The 17,942-nt window shown below is 47.0% G+C and overlaps 1 protein-coding gene across 4 annotated transcripts in view; it reads right to left on the bottom strand.

Annotated features, from left to right (window-relative positions):
- Schip1 (Schwannomin interacting protein 1) overlaps positions 1-17,942 on the bottom strand; it is a 128,386-nt gene that overhangs the window by 54,021 nt on the left and 56,423 nt on the right. The window contains exon 1 of one of the 4 annotated variants that reach the window (XM_077700620.1): positions 1,170-1,368. The exons of the other annotated variants lie outside the window; for them this stretch is intronic. The gene's annotated coding sequence lies outside the window, so the exon portion shown is untranslated. Of the gene's footprint in view, positions 1-1,169; positions 1,369-17,942 lie in introns of those variants that run through there. 4 annotated transcript variants of the gene reach the window in all.

Genomic DNA, 17,942 nt, shown 5'->3' with positions numbered 1-17,942 from the left:
CTAACATCGGAGCTTTCTACTTTATTAGCCATTTGACGTATGCTGGCGAAATGTTATATTCAGTTTAAAAACTCAGACCATTGGGTCAGAAAGGAAAGGGACATTACTTAAGAGAAACACGCATGGCCCCGTGCGCAATCACATTCAGTCACATATTTTCCCGGCTTCTCATATTGCCGTTAAATGTCTGTACGAAACCATACATCTATAGGGGCTTTAAATAATACAAATGTATGCAGCCTATTTATTTGCATCTCAGCCGGAGCAGTGCTGATTGTTAAGCGTAATCGGCAGAGTACCACAGCTCCCCTGCTAAATATCAGTAAGAAAAAGCAGCGAGTGGTCGTGACCGCGGAACCGTGGTTTTGAATAACAGGACGTCTTTTATATTGCGACAGTCGTTTACCAAGCCATCCGCGCAGCTGGTGTCCATTCAACTGAACAACTAGAGACGTGTTTGTCGGATCTGTATCATGTTGCTGTGCGCCCTATTCTCCATGTCGGCAGGGTGAGGCAAGAGGGTAAAGAGGGAATGTTGGTTACTGCGCGTCTCGTCGGGGGAGGGCCAACCACCACATAAGCGCCCCTTTATTGAGGTCCATAAACGTCCCAGCAGCCGCCAATTCGATGCGGTACAACGCCAGAGTCAAGTTCAATTCAAGGATTTGTGCGATTGGTAGAAGTTCGCTTTAATCCCAGAAAATTCACATGCAGAGAAAGCGCCGCCCCGGTGAATGGGGACGAAACACGGGGCCTCAACTTGAACGGCACGGTCCCCCGAGCAACGCGAAACCGAACGCGACGCGAGCACCGTTTTCTAGGATTCGTGGCGAACCCTCGCGTGCACCGCAAGGTGACTACACCGCAACGCACAGACACGGGCGCTCTTGTCACCCAGCACCGGATCCCGTCGGCCGGTTTCGAAGACGAGTCGGAACTTGGAAGTGCGGAGAATCGGAAGCGAGGCAGCAGATCTGGCCGGAAAGGAAGGAACTGAATAGGGGACAGAAAAAAGGGGGCGGAGGCGTCCTCGGTCGTCGTCTGGCTACCACTTGCTTCTCTTTCGGATGGGATGCGGAGCGTCGCTTCGCCCGCAACCGCCAACGCTTACCGGTTGAAGGAACCCGCATGGTTCTAACCAGTGATTGTGGATAAACTGGCGCTCTTACCTCGTTCTGGCGACGCCGCGTCCATACCGCGCTGGGGTTGGAACCGAGCGGCGGAGTCGGCCCGCTCACATGGCGGCGGTTGCCAGCGCCGCACCCGGCTGTTTCCAATGGCCGCCAGCTCCCAGGGAGCCCAACGCCGCCGCCGCTGCCGAGCCCCGAGGCTAGCGCCGCGGAGAGGCGAGAGGGCAACCGAGGGCCGACCTCCTCCTCTCCTGCTCCCTTCTTTCCTCGTCTCTCTTTCAGTCTCGTTCACCGCCCTCATCTCCTCGCTCTTTTCAGCGTTGTCCAACACTTCCACTGCGTTCTGTCTGTGCTCCCGCCCACGCCTGGCCGCCTGTTTAGTCTTTCCCGCTTTTCCCCCTCGTTCGCGCGTTCTTCGGCATCCAAAGCTCATTTGCCCGTGTTTTCGTTGCTGTCCACCACCTTTTCTCTGTCTGGCGTTTATTGCGACCACATTGCAGTTCGAGCCACTTTCTTGGCCCCTTTCTTCACTCCATTGCGTCTCCTCTGACCCTCTCCTGTGGGCTGTGTGCCTCGCCGCATACTTGCGTCCAGCTGTAGCTTTTCTATTCATCTCCTTGGGCTCAGTGATGCTTCCTTTTAGCCCCGCGGTGACCAGTATTGCCACGACTTTTTTTAGGTTTTTTATTGTCCAAATACTTGGCGCCAATTGACATCTTGTGCCGGCTGCTGAAGGTAATTTCAGCATTATTTCATAACATGCCGCCCCGTGCTCGATAGGCGTGTAATTTTCTTAAACTAGCTGCTTAGCCAAAACGGCGACTGTTTTCTGTTCCAGTTGTGACTATCCTATTTTGCTGCTTCTCTCAAGGTTCCGTCTTCTTGTCGCTGACGTTGTCCAAGTTCACCTGACCATCTCATCCCTGCTTGCTCCCTTGCTCCTGCTTTTTTTTTTATTTCTTACTGCTTCATTTGTGTTGTGCTTGCCGTCGTTTCACGTTTACGCACTTTCCTTGCTCACTTTTTCGGCAAAGGAGGCGCATCGGTACTTTCGTTTTTTTTTTTTTTTTTTTTTCCTGTATGCACTTGCGTGGCACCCGCCCGGTGTATTGCTGCTGTTGTCTGTTTCGGGTACAGCTCCTCCATTGCCACTTTCGCAGCCCACGCCACCTTCTCGAGGAAGCGTTCCCTCAGCACCGTGCATTTATTGCCTCGCGAGGGGCGCAGAGAACAAAAAAGGAAGAACAAAAGGGTAAGAATTTTCAAACTCCCTCTGCGTTTCCCTGGTGGGTCACTTCGACGCCTTGCAGCGGACACCCTCCAATAACGAAGGACAACGTCTGCGGCACTGTTTGACGCCACCCCCCCCCCCCCCCTCCCCTCCTTCGTCGTTTCACTGGCGTCGTTTTATCAGCGCGCCCTACCCGACAACCACCGCTGGCAGGCACGTGGTATCTTTTGTGCTTGCTTACAGAAGCAAAACGAACAAAAGGTTCTCTCTGTCCCATGGGTCGCTTCTCCCGTGGAACGCAAACGGGCCCGCCAGAATTCCTACACTACGTTGCCTAATGATATCGTTAGCAATATACATTTCGTTATCTCTAAGGTTTTACGAAAGTAGAAGTTGCTTCGTCTATATTTATGGCGCTGTGGAACACAATTTTCACTAAATTCAGCTTTCCCCTGGTTCTCTGTGCTACTACGATGCTACTACGAACTTCAGCGCATTATTTCTTAAAGGTAACGTTGCTGCAGCAAACGGCCAGTTACGGCCTCCAACAACTGATAGAGGGAGTAAATGTTTATTGAAAAGGAGAAGAGGTCGGCCTGAGGAAGTGATCTTTGGCTTGCTACTTCCCACTGGGGGGAGGGTATGGGGATAAAAAGAGAAAGAAATGAATATGGAAGGTATGGGAAATGACAATGAACTCGACAAATGAAGTATTTACAAGCAGTAAAACCAATAAACGTCTCACATACAACGGGGCGCTGAATCAGATGATTAAAGTCCACTTTTCAGCACATGATTATCGTTCATTAAAAAAAAAAAACGATTGAGACATTATTTCGCAGTCTGTTAAATTTTGTCGCAACCTACGGAGGACTAGGAAAAATCAGCGGTGTTCTGTATACTGTCATCGAACCCCTGAACTTCGCATAACGCGTGCGGTGCTCTACCAATTGAGCTACCACGGCGGCGACTCTCTCCCGACTTCAGCGGGGTTTCATAGTAAAGCCCAAAACCCCCAATACACCAATCGGAATCACGCTTTTCACTTTCAACTGACGTACATGTGTAACTAACCGCAGTGAATGCCAAGAGGTTGTGCGTACACCCCTTTTGCTTTCATGCGACGGAGCTAACCACGTGTAGTAAAAAAATTAAGTCCTGATTCTCACCGCGCCTTCCAACAAGGAAAAAGCAAGGAGAAGCGTTTCATCTTCTTCATATGCGCATAAAAGAGCAAAAAATAGAAGAAGACCATTGAGCCAAAGTGGGCATTAAATGCAAATCCCGAGAACTTCTTGCTTGGTCTGTGTAAAACGGGAAATTTTCAACATGAATATAAAGTGCCGGAATACCTTCCGGAACTGCATTTCTCTTATTTCTGTTCGCTCGCCATCACGCTACTTGCGCGCAATAAATCATTGAGCTAAAAGAAAATAACTAGTCTCTTGGGCACAGCACCAGTCAGGCACAGCAACCCGCACTAAAAACACAACAATTATGTGCTCCTTCGGAATTTTGAATTTATAGTAAGGAGCCCCTTCCAACCCAATAATCCAGCTATGCATATTTGACGAGAGAATACGAGCTTGCATGCAGTCGTTGAGTTCGCAGTTTAGGTTTTATGTGAAGCGTTCTCCCTTTCTTAAGGCTGTGGGCTCGTGATCGCCTCTGTTTACGTAGAACCATACATCCGGAACTGCACGCGTGAAAAAAGCGTCAAGTGTGAAAGTAATATTTGCGAAATCATTTTGCTGACACTGATATTTCATTCCACGTGATTGCCCCACTTTTTTTCTCTCATTTTATTGCGTTTGCGTGCCACAAACTATCAACCAGGATATCAAATTTTTGGGGGTAGTGCAGAAAGTCCTAAACATAAAAAACTGTCTTTTCGAAGAATTCCTATCAATACATGCTCAAAATGGAAAAACGAAAGGCTTCAGAGGGGGCCGCCTCGCCAACTTAGGTCCCTTCCCAGGCTTCGCGGCTGCTTAAAAGCAAAACAAGGTTGCATTCATCTTACAAGTTCGCAAATTTTGATGGCTTATTGCACTGGTCGCCAGGACCGTCACGCCGCAGCTCTCTAAGATTCGTTGTAGTAAACTCAGCGGAAGCACTTTGACGTAAGTGCTTTGTTATTCCCTCAAGCTGGCGAGAGCAAGTAAAGACGTCACAAATCTAGACTGCCCCGCGCTGTTTCTTTCGCTGTGTTTTCCCTATGTCGTGTAGGTACACCCTTTGTCAACACTTTTTATGGTCAATCCTAAGCCTTCTCGACCACAAAGAATTCACAGAATCGGCTTTACCTTCATAAAACTTTCAAACTGCAGCCTCGCTCGGGACGTAAGCTTGTACATTGAAATTTTTGCAGCTCACAAGATTTTGACAAAGACTGTACGTACTACATGAATAAACGTCTTCGTGGAGCGCACGAACGTCGCCCGTAGCATGGCATCGTCGTTCGCTCGAGGCATACTCGCTTCCCTCAAGTTCGCAGTCTTTAGTTTGTCTCTCGAACGCAGTGTCTCTCGAACGCAGTGATATGGCTGCCAGACTAACACATGTTTCGATGGCGCTCTCCCGACCTAATCTAGCTCTCACGCTCCCTCCAGTTCAGAGGCACTGCTTAAAATTCCTTCGCCTTATCCGTGGCCGCCGCCACTCAGGCGACATTGAAGGGAAACATATGGAGCGCGCGCCCTTGAAAACAGATCTGCACGAGCAACGCGCCCACATGCTCGCGTAGGAAAAAGGGCGAGACAATCTTCCCCTCGCGTGGAGTCTCATCTACAAACTTTTCCTGCCCTGCGCTACAAGACTAATGCGCCACAAGACTAAAGTAAAAAAAGCGTTACTGGTGAACTCCAGGGCTCCGTAGTGCTCATCACTTTGTGAGAACTGGCCTAGCTGCTTCACGAAGTAATTAGGGTTCAGAATACGAGACGGATATCCGATTGCAGGTGTTCTTGGGTATGATACGACTGCCTATTAAGTGACTCCAATCGCAAAGATCTTGTTGACGAACTTATTTAAGGATTGTCAAGTGTTTTTAATAGCTTTACATGTCATTTTACGCATTTACATGTGTTTTGGCCCTGCTACGTAGATTGTGTTCCCCCTAAAAAAACTGAACACCAGGAATCACGTAGCAGGCATGGAGGGTCTTTTTCGACCCTCCATGCCTGCTTCGTGATTCCTGGTGTTCAGTTTCCTGGTGTTCAACAACAAATATTTTGCTGGGTCAAAAGAAACAACAAGAAATTCGGCATGCACGTCATTTATCCATCAAATGACGTCGGGTACTGATGAGGAGGCATTGCTTCCTCTGTAATTTCATTCCTGTGGAGCGGGTCGATTTTAAAAGATGGGGAATCGAAATGGGGATGGATATCACAGCTTCTTCACCTGCGGGATGCGCGTATACATATTGAACTGAAGGTACCGTGCTCCGCGTTTAGTGATTTCTTGTACCTTTTTGTGGCAGGTTTTTTTTAGCCTCTAGAAATAATTCATAGTAATGCCTACAACAAAAGGCTGCAACGGGACTTGTTGTACTAAGTGGTTGCAGTTCAAGACTCTGACAGGAAGCACGAATATCCCGTCCTATTCTCTATTCCTGTGATGGTCTCGTACAGCAAAATAATAATAATAATTAAATAATAAATGTAGATATTGAGTATCAACAACATCGTCACCATGTGATTGACGTGTAAGAATACCTTGAGCCACCCCATAGGCATTAGCTGGTGCCTAGACTGCGTAAAGAACGGCGTTAAATATGAAAAGCTCAAAGAAAAAATATTCGGGGCCCTTCCACTCTGTGGAGATGGACGACCAGCAAAGCTGTAGTGCCGAGCCTCAACGTGAGCGACAATATGCTTTGGCCGGGTGGTAGTCCAAGGGGTGCACGAAGCAAAACACGTTTGTTTGTAATTTGAGATTGAGCATACTTCTTGATTACAATAACCTGAATGAAACTTAGACGAACAAGAGTTTTCTTCCAGTGGAAAAACATGGGACCATCCGTCTCCATCCTGTAGGAGCCCGTATATTGAGAGAAGACAAGAATTCCACAATATTTACAATTTCACTGCGAACTATGTAATTTTGAAAGGTAAATAAAACTTGGCGTAGTGTTAGAGTCGTATTAACGGCTAACTGTCATATAATTTGTTCCGGAATAATTTCAATAAAACCAGAGTTAGAACCACTTTCTGTAATCATACTCCCTCCAAAGTTGGGCGTGCTTCAATGTGCAACACCCAATGTGGGAAATCCATCTTATAAAAACCAAGCTTAAAACAATCTTCTTAATTGGCTTCACCTCTAAACACAAGTGCGTTGCTAGAAAGACATTAATTAGAGGAATTGACTAATTTCATTGCCTTATTATATTGAATATAAAGGTACTAGACTTTTTTTTTTAAACTTCCTATGCGTTTTAGCATGCGGCAAAAGTGTGGCGCACAGTTTTACGACCCCGGGGATCCGAGTGGGCGCCGAAACGTGGCGCTACGCTTGCGTGAGATTCTTGTTTACATCGCTCTAGTGCCGGAGACTGTGCTGGATGCCAGCCATAGACAGCTTTGCTGTAAAAATTATTCATATATGTACAACGAACAGTTTAGATATAGGAGGGTTGAAAAAGAAAATAGCTTTCGCATTTGCTCCGAGAAAAGCCGAAGGGATAAAATTTTAAGTCTCTCTCAGCAAGCAAGCAAGCAAGCAGCAAGCAAGCAAGCAAGCAAGCAAGCAAGCAAGCAAGCGAGCAAGCGAGCAAGCAAGCATTATTAGTCTGTCGTATAGATACTTTAGCCGCTATTGGACCTCCGGCCAATTCCATGCCGACACATATATAGGCTTGTACTTCGAGAGAGAACAATCTTTAATGAGTCTGGCGATGTCAGCCGAGCTAAGCCTCCTGGCTTGCTACGCCAGATGAATGTGGTGACAATGGTGATTGTAATGGTGAAGAGGAACACACACGATTTTAACTATTTACAAAGTCTTTTCGAGGCTTGTGGCTTTTAGATAGGTCAATAAAGCTTTTGTAACACGACAGGCACGTTTGGAAGAATGTGTCGATGTGGAACAAATAGGAGAGGAATAGAAAAGACCAATCCGTACAACGGCTTGAAATAGCCAAGTCCTTTAAATGGAAACACGTTGCCAATGATTTAAAATTCGAATCTGTATGCATAAACAGTTGGCACCCTTTATACAGGAAACCTACTCTGCAACGCGGGGAATCAGGCTGATTGTTTCACAGATGGATAGGACAGCTCAACTAAAAAAAGAGCGAGCTTAAGGCAAGGAAGACGGGCATAACATCGTGCTCATTCTTCCCGCTTGGCTCCATGCGTTGAAGTTCAGCTGTACCATTCTCATGTCAAAATTAGTCCTCCAACTGAACTTCTTACTGTGTTAATTAATCTGCTCTTGTTTCACACCCCCTGTTGGGCGTACAGACCCTGGCTTCTTTCGTCTTGGTCCTGCCTTTTCGCTTTGATTATTTTTTATATGCCTGGATTATGTGCGCTACAATGCACCAGCTGCCGTCCCCCCTCCCCCCTGACGTATTCTTCGTTTTCTGAGCATACTCTTAACCTTTGCCGAATAGAAACATTACAAGTTACGTATGCCGGCAGCAGCTCCGTGTAGAATAAGTCAACACATACAGAAAAATACACAAACCTCAAGCCCATCCGATGAGTTAACTTCGCAAAAAAGAAAAAAAAAGACAAATAAAAAAGCTAGTTGAAACAAAGTGCAATCGCAAGGGATAAACGTGGGTAAAAAACTCCACTGCGACTCGCTAACGACGTCTTTCCTGCGTGTGAAATGTCCCGGTGGCGACAACACGCCCTCAAATTCTGCTGAGTGCACGCGGGAAGCAGTCCGTTTATTCAGTTTCTACGCGTCCCTCCGCTCCTTCTGGCCACCCGCCTTTTGTCTCGTCGTTTCCTACTTCCTCACCCCCCGCACCTCTCTCCTCCTCGCCCCCTCCTCACCTCGCCCTTTTTGAACAGCAGTCTCTGGGTCCGAGCCGGCGTTCGGGTCACCCGTCCGGTCGTTCCCCCCTGGCAGCTAGCGGCTCCGTTTGTCAACGACGCCGGGCCCGCGGTCGAACTTGCGACTTCCGGAGAGAGTCGGCGCGCTGTGCGGAACAAGCTCGGAAATGGCGCAGGACACACACGAACTGCTGCTTCTCTTTCCCCTTTCTCTCCCCCCACCACCCCCTCCACTTTCTTTCCTCACCGTGCCACCAGGTGCAACCTGAAAGTATCCACTTCACTATAGGGCACTAGGAGGGCATACACAATGTTATTTTTATTTTTATTTTCCTGCCAAATTAGGAAACCTACAAAACTGGGTCATCCTGGGTTCGCTGTCTTTATGTCGTCGGGGCTGTATTCGCGTCCGACGTCATTTCCCGAGAAGGCCGCGTACCGGTACACTCTAATATTTTTCAGGCGCACTTAAGGGGGTTATGTGAAGCACCGGATGCAGTAGATGAAGGATGTGCACCATTAAGGGCGTAAGACAGGGGGTACGAAATCAGAGAAAAAAGTGCTAGATAACTAAAGATGACACAAATGCTAAGAGCTCCCTACGGAACCACAACGCTACCGGAAGAATGAATGAAATATACGATCGCAGAGCACCTCAGCCCGATATTTGCGACCGCAGCGTCCATCATGCCCGTAGAGTTGCGGGTGGGTCAAGAAATACAACGCTTTATTTACTTTTCGGAGTAACAAATCTAGGGGAGAGCTGAGTAGAGAGAGCGCCATGGGAAACTAAGGCGAGCAGTCAGAAAGTAGCGGAGAAATGAATTAAGGAATGAGTTTGGGCTCCGATAAAGGCCAGCAGAAAGTTTTTGTTTCAGCTTTTAAAACTGTCATCTGTTTTTATGGTTTCTTTTCGTGCGTAAGCTGGCACACCCCATACATTAGCATCATGACCACCCGATACTTAACCCTTTCAGACAGCGCTCTCTATTTACCCCTAAACAATTTCTGGTTCTTGTTTCTATGCTCTGTATCTCACCAAATAAGACGAATCGGCAGGTTACTGACCCCAACAAAATTTTAGTTTTTTTTTTTTTTTTGAGTCATGTACAGAATTTTGTACATGGCGCCCCTGAGGTCAGGAGCGTCAGGTAGCACTGAATATTTCCACGTACGCATATATTTGTGTGATCTGCATTGTTTCTATATTTCTAAGGGCCGCAAGTCTTTGAGAAAACGAGGAAAAAAATGAAAAAGCTCACCCGCTGAAGCTGTGGCGTGCGTCGCCATTTTGTTTGTTTACCGACGTAGTAACCTCACTTGTTGCCAGATGGCCCTACAATCTTCATTGTTAGACGGAGGGTACAAAATTATGCTAAACTAGCGAAAAATTTGTTTTGGTATTTTTTTGTAAAAACCACAAGATTGAAATGTACACAGTTGTGTACATAGCATCTGAAAGGGTTAACTGGTCGTAAACCCGATACTCAACCACAAAGTAAGCGTAAATCTGCAACAAAACGCAAGAAAAGCTCTTGCTGCTGGGACACGCTCAGCATTTACTCTCATGCATCAAAACGCAATCAAGCACAACTGCGGTGAGTTATCCGCCAGCACTTAACACCGATAACGTTTACTAGTTTCCACCAGATACGATTTAATGAAGGGACAGAACTCAAAAATATCTCCCCACCCGGTCACCTTGTTCATGATACATTGTTCCACTTACATACACAACAGGCTTACACAGATAGTCGGGAAGCTTTCTTGGAATATGGAGGTTACCAGGAAGATCCAAGAAATCAATAGCATCTTGCAACCGAACATCGACGTCACCATCACGTGGGCACCCGGTCATGCTGGCAACCCCGAAAAAGAGGAAGCCCATGTGGCGCACATACATTGCTCGCAAATGGAGCCCGAGCAGCTGGGCGCCTTTATATTATGGTTACGACCACTAAAAACGAAGGAACACCATTAAAAATCACCGCAAATGGTTTCCGGCTTCCCCAGTTAACCACGCTCCCATTTCCATATGTCGTACTCTAAGTACCAACAAGCCCACCTACGGAAACTAATCCCCCCTACAAAAAGTCAAATGTTTTTTCATAGTTCTTCTAACCCCGGCATATATGCCACCGGAGAAATTTTGGATGCAACTGAACATATTCTTTGGCCTATTTTTATCCAAAGTTACAGATTCTCCGTAAAACCCTTCGTGCTCACTTACTTTCACATTCCTTAAACGATCTAATCCTGCTTCCCCACTACACCGCCCACCCCCAACCCTCAAGTCGGGCTTGTTGGTGCATCGCCGAAAAATTGAAAGCGCACAAGGAACGGGGACAGAAAGAAAGGGCACAAACAGGTGCTTCAACCTTAAAGTTAGCAAAAACACTCGCGGACACCCTATTTTATACTCCGAAACGCTATTTTTCCCTTTGCCATTTCTCCCCCATTCCCACCTTAACCCATAGTTCCTTGCTAACCCTAACGAGGGGTGATGGGTTAGCTAGAGGTCCCCAGGTTTTCATTATTTAAACAGAGACTAAACCACGCGCCCCATCTCATTAACCTCTGTACCCTGCAAGCTCGTCGGAAGACTCACCAATAATGACATCTTCCAGTGCTTCAAATATGTACGACCTTACTTTCATACTGCACAGACTGGTTTTCAACCCAACAATAATACGTATGGCAGGTTGAGGTTACTGCGCCGGATCATCAACCAAACTCATTATTACAAACTCATTATTAGCCAGTTGGTGATGCTTGAAGAACTGGCCCAGGCCTCAGCCGGGCACAAACTCGGATTCAGAATTTATTGTAATGTATGGCCCGTAGGGCTCGGAATGGGGTCATTTTACATGCTACGCGTATATGGTAGCCCTCAAGGCTCAATCTTGGTACCTCTATTGTTGAACTCGCCAATACGCGCCCGGGGTAGCAGACCGGCCCACCATTGAAGCCTTCAGACAAAATCACCAATGGCGGGTTCAAGCGTATTTTCACGATTTAACAAAGAGGATATGAGCAGTATCACGTGATTGGAGGCCTCATCGGCTTTAACCTTTGCATCTCTCTCAGGTGGCAGCATGAGGAGCCCTGAATTAGTTCAGCTTTCTGCCTTTTGCAATTGGGTGTGCATAGGTTTATTTCTTTTTTTTTATCGAACATTAGGAAATCAGGTCACGTAGAGCCACATACATTTAATACCTGAAGCTATACCTGAATTTCTAAACCTGAAGCCTTGGTTTCAGAGCCGTATCTACAACAGTGTTTGTCGAAGCCCTTAAAAGAAACAACAGAAATAGGAATAGATGGGCTCATCTTACCCGTACAGGCTTTCCCACTACGCATTGCTTTCCATTTGATCCTGTTGCAGCTAGAATTCCGTGCATATCGCCGATTTGTATATGCACGGGTGTGCACCATTCGACAGAATTCTTTCGAAAGCTGCTCCGAAGCAGGAAAAGGGAAAATCGATCATTTTCGCGCGTCTGGTTGCAGAAAAGGCAAGATGTCTCGATGAAATACACGAAAAAATTTCAAAATTCGGGCCATGGCAATCTGATTCCCTTATTCGGAAAATGTTTGCGACAACGGACCATGCAGTGCTATGCTCTCACACCAGTAACGGCAAAAGCAAAGCCAATTTACAGACATACACGGAGAAAAAATTCTGCTATCGTTTTATTTATACAAGCAGTATCATTCTTCAAATTCCAGCGGCATGGCGGAGCGTCGAAAGCGGTAGCGTAACGACACATGTGCCTGCCGTGCGCAGGAATCTTTCTAGGGCGTTCAAGAAACGAGGGAATACATTTCTGTCAATATTTCCGGGTTTTCAGATTTAGCTCAGCGTTTTGCGCTACGAGAAAACACGCCGCCGCCGAGAAACATTTGTATACGCAAGCAAATGAGGGAAGGCCCGCGGAGATCACGAAATCCAAAATGTGAAAAATGCGCGAGAAAAAAAAAAAGTATGGAATAAATGTGGGAAGAGTTTTTCGATCGCGAAGACACTACGGAAACTCGAGGCAACTAAAGAGCCTGAGCCCTGGAAACGCCCTCCTAATAGCCGGATTTTTAAAGCGAAGCTTTAGTGTCCTCCCTGATGCCGTTGTACGCCACTACGCCCTGCAGGAAAGCCAACTTTCTCTGACGATGATGACGAATGATACTGGGTGAGCTGAAAAAAAAAATAAAAACCGCTTCCCGGGGCGGGAATGGCACCAGGGCCCCTAGCGTTATGAAGGCGGCGTCTATCCGATCACTCTATTTCGACATGGTCGAAGTGAACGCCAAGCAGCAGGTACCGATTCGCGCTGTGCACCCCAAACCCAAACGTTAGGCCTACGGGGTGCGCACCCGAGAGTTGCCGTGGGTATTCCAAAAAAGTGCTGCGTACGTCCAGAATAGCACACACTCGCAGTGGGGGATTGTCCAACCAAAGAATCCATCACGAGCAAGCTTCGCGTTCAACCATCCTTGCTGGACGGAGGGATGCATAATCTTCAACACGAAAGTGTTTCATTCCCGGATACACGAAGATTTTGCTAACGTCATATCCGTCACGGAAGTGACGCCATTACAACGAAGCAAGCGGCCTGTAAAGGATGCACCCCTGAACACGCGATCAAGCACCCCTTCATGCGATCAAGCAACCTTTAGAACTGAAGAGTACGTTATACTTAGGGTTGTTCGTTTTCGGGTTTTATATTTTAACACGAAAGTTTTTTATGCCGCGATATCCCAAGATTTCATTGACGTCATATCCGTCACGGAAATGACGCTAATACAGCTTTGCCGAAGCGACCCGCCAGTAGGACGTCGCTCGCCAAGCACACCCACAAGACAGCCGCCGACCCGCAAACCATGCTCAGCTTCAGGTTTCGCTGCACATTTCACTTTCGTGTTTTACTGATTCCTATGACAGAGGAATAAACCACAGTTTCTTCTTGCTGATGTTCTTCAGAGTGACTCACTCACTGTTCTTCAGATCATTAAGCCCCCGCATAAATCAGTTTTCGTTCCGCGTGAGTGAAATTTGCTGTTTCTTCCTTCCTAAATTTTTTTCTCCCTTATTTCGCCGCATGAATTCTCACAACTGCTCCACTGTTGTTCTAAATGCGCTTACGAGAGCGGCAGAAATAATAAAAAGAGACTTTGGAAAATGGGAGAATTTATGAAATCTCCCTCACGTTAAAGGTTCGAAAGACGCACAACTTTCACCTATTCAGCCAATCGAACGCTTGGAGTGCATTAAAAACACGCTCACTCCGCATTGTTTTGTATTAACTCAGAGCTGTTTCGATAAGTCGCAATAAATTACTATAAATGTTCGTACAAGTCCACGTATCTATATTAACAAATGTTTGCCGTTCTTAATCGTTTCTGAAATCCAAATACGTACCGGTGTTTCGTTCCGTTTTTTATACTGCCCAGTACTTGTTACTTCTTGTAGATATACATATTTTTTTATTTTTATCACCCGTCTTGTAGAAATGGCTGCACGTCTTAAAAATGAATGCCTGAATGAATGAATGAATGAATGAAGGAAGGAAGGAAGGAAGGAAGGAAGGAAGGAAGGAAGGAAGGAAGGAAGGAAGGAAGGAAGGAAGGAAGGAAAAAGACCCACGGGTGTAAGAAAAATAACGAAAACACAGATAATACATGGGTAACGAGGTCAAACAAAACCACTCTTTCAGTGCGGTTATTAAGGCCAAAGCCTAAGTGGTCATTCAGCGGAAAAGCTGGCGTCCTGTGTCCAAAGGACAGAAATGGCTGCGTCACCCTGTGTTCCACGGCACGAGGCGTTTTATAGCACGTGGCGATCTGCAGCACGAGCTGAGCGAACAATCCGGCGTCTGGCGTCGGCTTCCGAAGTAAAAAAATAGAAAGACGACTCATTCGAAAGCGTCGTTTCAATCATAATGCGCGAAGAATTAAAAGAAAAGAAAGAGAGCGAGAATTTCTATAAAGCAACACACCAGCCACAGAAAGGCTTTCAAATTCTAGGCACATTTTTGCACACAGGTCGAACTAGCAAAAATAAACTGAAACAACAAAAAACGAAGACGTCAGGCATCCTGAAGGGTCCGGCTACTCTTCCCGAAAGCGTGGCTACTAAACCCTAACACGTAAGACGGGAAATGACGAGGAAACAAAACACCTTTTTCCAACGGTCTTTGGTCCTGATTTGTTTTGTAGACATCTTTCTGTGCGGCGACTCTCGCCATTTTGGATGCCTCCCGGATATTGCGGAACACAGTCCCCTGTGGACTTGTGTTAACCCTTTGAATCCGCAGAGAGCTGTTGAGGGCAGGATTTCTCATTTCCTGGGAGTTGTAGTTTAGCGGCAATTGCAAGCGGAGTGGTATTTACTCGTGCTCCTTGCTTTCCCGTCTCTCATCTCGGTGACGCCAAGGGAAATCATTTTGAGGAGTTGCGCTACACGTCAACAGCAGACGAGCATGGAGAACGTGTGCGGCAGTCTCTGCGCACGCACTTCTGATTGGCGTTTGCTTCCTAAGGCAATGGGAAAACAGTCCCACGCGTTCTCTAGCTTTCCTGGGTATGCTGATCGGGTGGCAGAGAAGCTTAAGACTTTGACATTTCAGATTGATTTGTAATACAATTGTATATTAACACGAAAGTGTTTTATTCCCGGATACAAACAAAGATTTCACTGACGTCATATCCGTCACGGAAGTGACGCCAGTACAACGGAGCAAGCGGCCTGTAAAGGGTGCACCCTTGCACACAGGGTCTGCTTGCGGGGAAGCAACCTTTCAAACTAAAGAGTACGTTATACTTCGGGTTGTCGTTTTCAGGTTTTATATTTTAACACGGTACACACTAAGATTTCACTGACGTCATATCCGTCACGGAAATGACGCCAGTACATCTTTGCAGAAGCGACCCAGCAGCAGGACGTCACTTGCCAAACACTCCCACAAGGCAACCGCCTACCCGCAAATCATGCTCAGCTGCAGATTTCGCTGCACATTTCACTTTCAAGTTTACCAATTCCTACGACAGAGAAATCAACTATAGCTTTCTTATTATTTCCCCTTTACAAATGAACTAGGAAAAAGGTTGTTTTTCTAGCCACAATCTGCCATGGAGACTCCATTGCAAGGTTTGAGCTGCTGAACCCAGGGATGGGGGTGTGATTTCGGCAGCAGCGGCAATTTTTCTGTTGGAGGCGAAAAACACAAATGCCTGTGTGATGGCATTTCGGCGCAAGTTAGGGAGCTCCAGTCGGTCTAAATTAATCAGTAGTCCTTCCTACGGCAGACCTGATAGCAAAATTGTGTCTTCATCGCATTGACGCCCTTTCTTTTTTATTTCTTGTTATAACCTCGACGCAGTGATTTAATGACGTATATGTTTAAACCAAGTCGTCGTTCTGACCAAGTTTTTGAGGAAACGTACCTCCTAAGGCTCCTGTTCTGCCCTTTTTACGCACAAGCATGTATTGTATTACAAGAGTGGCTACGGAAATTTTGGAGGTCATATGCAATACAAACACAAATCTGACAGCCGTTGAGAATAATAAAAACTTTATGGAAAGTTTAGATTACCAGAGAGCCCGAAGATAGAGATTTTCAGCCTCACACAAGCTTGAACCAAAGTTGACGAAAAAAGAAGAGCCACCCGAGAGTCAGCCTTGAACGTAGCGCCTAGGTTATAAATCTGCTGAAGCAAGTCGAGCGAATGCCTGTCCTTTCTAAACCTCATTGAACAATAATCAGTTATCGCTTCCTTTTTGCGGAGAGGCCGTCAACAAGTGCCAGCAATGTCCGGTGCCGTTGTGCGTGCAAGCAAGCATTCATCATTTTTTGCTCTCCCGACGCACTCTATCCAAATCAAAGAAAAAAGGATGAGCACTTGCTGACCGTCCACGTTTAAAGTTTCCATTAGCGTAAAGCTGTCTATTCGCAGCTAGCGTTCCCTTCAACCCTGTCGAGCACTGGCCTTCGAACCCAAATGGAAGGGCCCAGTCCATGAGCCGAGCGCGGGGACACCGTCCATATCAGACGCGACCCGCGGACAGTCTAGAATTCATGGGAGTAGATAGCGAAGAAAATGAAAATACGGCGCGGAAGCCAACAAACGCCGCTATTGTTCTGAATGGTTCGCAGGTTGTAGATCATTGCGGCGGCGCGGAAAAGAAGATAGAGAGAAAAAGAGCTCTGGTGGTCAATACGCGGAAGGAATTCACGATGACGGCGATAAGGGCGACGCGACAAAGACACCACGGCACGACTTCCAGATTGCGCAAGCATGCGACGTTGGCGAACCATAGGCAGAAGTCAGAAAGCAAGAGAATTAACTGAAAACAAAAGCTACAGGAAATCCAGGAACGCGTCGGGAGGAGGGAAAGACGAAAAAAGAAAAAGCTGCGTTGAGAGGGAAGGAGAAGACGGGCGGGAGATCATCAAAAGGAAAGAACAAAATTGAAAGGATGCGAACCAGGGCGGAGGAAAATCTCTCCAATGCAAAGTACAGCTACGCAGTTTCCAAGCGGATCGATTCAAGCCCACCCAGGCGCGAGATGCGTGGCCCGGGGCGGCCTTTAGGCGGCGTTGGCGACGGGCAGCGACATCTATCAAGCCGGTCTCCAAGTGCCCCGTCCTGGCGCCTGGTCCACATCGAGGCGTCAATAAACACACCGCGAAAGAAGACGTTGCAACGGCGCCTGGCCGCCTGTGCGGTCACGTGTACCGGGCGCACTGGGGCGCACTGGGTGCATGTGCCATCAGTGTCGCAACCACAGATACACAAGAAGGGCTCCTTCCATTCGCCTCCTTCTCTCGTTACCAATTCAATCGGTCCGAAGAAGGACATGTTCTTGGCACTGAGCACTCAAAGAGGGGGGTGGGGGGACCTTTCGGCAGTACAGTGATTTGAAAGGCGTCACTGCAGGCAGGGGAACCCCTGCACGGACCGTCTTTATGACGTGTTCGACCCAACTGACACCTCCTCGAACGGCATCCAAGCCTTCTTTTATATGTCCCGTCGGAAAAGGCGGAGTCGGACAGTGGCACTCAGGATAATAACCCAGCCCCATGCATTATGCAGCGTCGAAGATGCCGCCCAGTGAGGCCCTTTAAAAAGTTAAGCGCTGTGTCCGACAGTCCTGTCGCTCACGCGTCGCGTTACGTCTGCTTGCTACCATTAAGTCAATTCTGCTTCATGGTTCAATTCCTTGAGTTCGATTCAAACAGAATTTTTCTTTCCCTCTTTCCTAACTAGAACAAGTCATTATAGTGTGCTGGAACGGGTGTTATGTCTGAAAACGGTGCACTTACAGTACATCCGAAAGGACCCAGTTTTGCTGTATACTAGGTAGCCAAAAAAAGCGAAAGAAAGGGTGCGATTAGTTCCAAAGTTATAAGAAGCCAAGGTTAGCACTCCTCCTAGGAGAGGAGTTAAAGTATTGATGCCCGAATAAAAGAAGAAATAACAACAACATGACAACCAGGCACTGCTTGCCGCAAGAAGCTCAGACGTTTCAATACTTCAGACCTACGATTTGTACGCTTAATACTTTCTTTGAAA

Source organism: Haemaphysalis longicornis, unplaced genomic scaffold (genome assembly GCF_048455015.1).
Source record: "Haemaphysalis longicornis isolate Haplotype H1 unplaced genomic scaffold, Haemaphysalis longicornis Haplotype H1 scaffold_2, whole genome shotgun sequence".
NCBI classification, from domain to species: Eukaryota; Metazoa; Arthropoda; class Arachnida; order Ixodida; family Ixodidae; genus Haemaphysalis; species Haemaphysalis longicornis.
This window is presented reverse-complemented; position numbering and strand designations above follow the sequence as displayed.